This window comes from Chenopodium quinoa, unplaced genomic scaffold, assembly GCF_001683475.1.
Source record: "Chenopodium quinoa cultivar QQ74 unplaced genomic scaffold, ASM168347v1, whole genome shotgun sequence".
Classification (NCBI taxonomy): Eukaryota; Viridiplantae; Streptophyta; class Magnoliopsida; order Caryophyllales; family Amaranthaceae; genus Chenopodium; species Chenopodium quinoa.
The window spans coordinates 159,061-162,924 of NW_018742400.1; the positions used below are offsets into that span (position 1 = coordinate 159,061).

At 38.4% G+C, this 3,864-nt stretch overlaps 1 long non-coding RNA gene across 1 annotated transcript; it reads right to left on the minus strand.

Annotated features, from left to right (window-relative positions):
* Window positions 1–1,394: 1,394 nt before the first annotated feature.
* On the minus strand, window positions 1,395–2,605 carry LOC110704260. The gene is made up of 3 exons (XR_002507889.1): window positions 2,223–2,605; window positions 1,826–1,896; window positions 1,395–1,650 (listed from the first exon to the last, which is right to left on the minus strand). It is a non-coding gene; the product is annotated as an uncharacterized LOC110704260 (long non-coding RNA).
* Between the last annotated feature and the right edge of the window lie 1,259 nt (window positions 2,606–3,864).

Genomic DNA, 3,864 nt, shown 5'->3' on the forward strand with positions numbered 1-3,864 from the left:
CAGCTTCGTCTACTCTGCCTGGGTGAACAACCTTCTGCGTTCACCCACGAAATATCCAAGGTGGCATAGCCGACCAAGGTTAAAAATGTGTTGGTAGGTACTTATGATGGTACCTCCAACCCGGAAGATCACCTCATGGAATAAACCAACCTCATGTATTTACAGGGGTTGGACGATGCCACTTAGTGTCGATGCTTCCTAGCTACATTGAAGGGCATTGCCCAACAATGGTTTGGCAACTTGCCAGCCGGTTCCATTAACAGTTTCAAGAAGCTTGCCTTCTTGTTTGCTTCCAACTTCGCAATGAACATCCCTGCGAAGAAAACAAGTCTCGACTTAAGCACCATTAAGTAGGGAGAGAGAAAAGGATTACGCTCTTACGTCAGGCAATTCTATCTGACTAGAATTCAAATTCAGGGACTATCTGACGAAGTAGTCTTTGCAGACTTCTTTAAGGGTCTGAGAGACGAGTCAACCTTTAATTTCGACCTTGTCAGATAAGGGGCATTTACCCTACAGGCGGCCCTGAGGGAGGCGGAAAGCTATATTCAAGCAATCGACCTCTGCTCGCCTGGTAGTTAGTCGAACTCTAAGAAGTCTGACAGACAAAAAGACAGTCGGCCTGCTCAACCGATAAAGAAAAAAAGATGAGAGAAAGAAGAGAAAAGAAGTCTGGGCGGTGGATGATTCTGACCAGTCGTCCTTGAAGAAAAAGAAAGAATTTAAACAGTACGTTCCCAAGTACGAGTTTAACAAGGATTGCAACTCCATCCTCATGGAGATCAAGGACCGGCTGTCTCTAGAGAAGCCGAATCCAACGAAAAGTTCCATTCAATCAAGGAATTAAAATAAATTTTTCCAATACCATGAGGAAGTTGGCCATGACACCAACAACTACTTCAGCTTTCAGCGGGCGTTGGACCGTCTGGCTGACAAAGGGATGTTAAAGTCCTACATTTCTAAGTCCAAAGGGACTAATAAGAAGAACCCGGGGCAGTCATCTAAGACACCCCACTATTACAAAAATAGGCAAAGAGACCCGTTCAAATATGCCTTAGAGACCGCACTTGGACGGGTCTTTATCTCAGGGGTCTGTTTGATTAAGAGACCGCGTCTAAGAAGGGGTCTGTTTTTTGTTTTTTTTTTTTTTTTTGAAGGAAGAAGGGGTCTGTTTTTAAGAAAGAAGAGAGCCAATATTTGAGAAATGGGGTATGTTATCCTACTAATTTTTAGTATTAATTTATAGGGGAAGAGACATGTCCTTAAAGAAATGAGGTCTCCCTGCCATATATATAATAGATCCCATATCAAAGAAATTGGGTCTCTTTGATCACTATTTTAATTAAAAAAAAATGGCGGTTTATTATTTTGTATTGAAATTTGAAATTTATAATTTAAAATTTGAAATTTTATACTCTATTAAATTTGACCAAAAAAAAAATGCAAGTAAACCAAATCAACAAAAGAATGTGTAATTGCTTAAAATTAATCATCAAAAAAATTTTATTATCTGAATGAAATTGTTACAAGTTACATTTATAAACTAATTTGAAATCTACAAATACGAACTAATATTATAACAGGAGGAATGTATTATGCCGATTTGCAGTCCTCAAAGCTCGAATAAACCAACGATATCTACAATGTCATCTGCAAGTTCAATTGACAATTTATAACAAACAAAATTTAGAAAAGATTAATCTCAATTTCATCCATTAAAACAATAAGTCAATAAAGTAACAAAAATGAATTAGTAACACATCTGACATCTTTAAGCCTCTCTAATTCAAAGAAATCCAACTTATCAATGCTAAGCGTAGCTAACCTCAATATTTCCCAACAAGCTATGGACAGCACCTTAATTTTGCAACAACATACCAATAAAGTACTTCAAATCTGCAATTCATCAAAAATTCAAATATGTAATTATAAGTAATTAAAGTAAAACTTATGAATTTCAACAGCAAATTAACCCACGGTAATTGGAAATTTGTACTTATTAATTCATAAGAAATTATAAAAAAAAAAAAAAAAAAGCACTTTCATACTCCGTATCTTCTTATTCTACATTATACATGAATTTTAAGAACTTACAAAAAAAAAACAAAAAAAAAAAAAAACACAATCCACCAATCCATTAATTCTTAATCACAAAATAAAGCAAATTGACATCAAATTAATCGAGCAAATTAAAGTAGGACAATCAAAGTTTTAACACATACCTTTATCAAATTTAGATATCAGTAACGATTTCTAGTCTTCTTGTTCTTCAATCGACCACCGCTATCGACCTGCCTTCACTTATACTAACGTTACCACCACTAACCACCGATTGTCGCCAAATAATTTTTCACCGCTATCGACCCGCTAATATTGTTTCCTAATATTGTTTTAGTGTGACTTGGAGAGGAAGGAGAGGATAGAGATTGAGAAAGATTAGAGTTAGGTGGAAATGACGAGGAAGGACAGAGGAAAAACCCACGTTATCGCAGCCTGAGCCGTGGTAGCATGTCCTACCAGCAGTGATCCCACGTCGCACCCTCTCAGAAATGTGGTGGACGGGGGAGAAGTACAGAGTCCGCTCATCCCACTCCGGGAAGGGACTAAGAGAAGTGGACGGGTCGGCATCCTCCTCTACGGGCTCATGCTTCCGTCGTGTGTCTCGGGACCATGAACCCGAACCTCGATATCTAGCAATACTACATTATGCAAAATCATCATAAATTAAGGTTCTATAGTATATAAGGTTCGCCTAGCCGTATGATACTATGTTCGCAAAAAACAGAGTACGTAGTACTAAAACAAAGCACAATTTCAAATTGAGCATACACGACATTTTTCAAGCATCCAAACAATTTCTTGCAATACTATGGTAATTATTGTGACTAATTGGACAAGAATTGCTAGCAAAAACATCAAGAACAAGCCACATTGTATTCCCGACCTTAAAAGGTCCAACACTGGTGATTTATTCGTTTCTTCACCAAATTGAGTCAAACAAGTGTCAAATTACTCCCAATGCAATATATAAACATAATCAAGCAATTTCGTGGCATAAAATTTGACAAACAAAGTGAATTAAGCATAATAAGTTTCGAATTTTTAAGAAATTCGTGAACAAACATGTGCAAAATTCATCAAAACTGGAGTGAGTTTGGAGAAAACTTATATAGATCGGGAAAGTAGATGAAAGAAGCTTCGATTTGCAACAAACTTGAGCGAATTCGGTTGAGAAACAAGCAAGAACGAGGGAATTGAATCTCAGCAGCGATTTTTGAACAAAAACGAGCAGATCAGCGAAAATGACGAAGAAAGGGATTATACGGAAATCCCGACTCTAGCGCCACGCGACAGGATTTGGCGCCTGTCAATAGGGTTTAGCGCCTGGCGCTAGTTCCAGCGCCTGGCGCTAAAGTCAAATTAAATTTGTGGCGCCAGAGGAATTTTAGCGGCGACAGAATGCTCAGCCACTCAGAACGGTTATTTCGACCTCTTACAGCAATTTTGGGTTCCTTGGTACGCCAGTTAGCCCTCTAAGCAGTTTGACATGATTTAGTAATCGGCTTGATTACAATTGCATAAAGTGATCGACCTGATGAATGATCGTCTCACTTAGCTTAAAGTGCCTAAGCATTTGCTCATCAAAAAGCACCAACATAATGGTTCATAAACAGCGAAGGCACCGACATACTGGTTCACAATTCAGAAAGCACCAACGTACAGGTTCAAAAGAAGTAAAAGCGCCGCCATATAGGCATAGCAAAGCAAAAGATCGACAGGCGTGGGTCTTCGATAATTTTCCTCGGAATATTATCGCAACAAATGAGGACAGCTTCAGGCGAGGATATCTTCGACAGTGTTCCC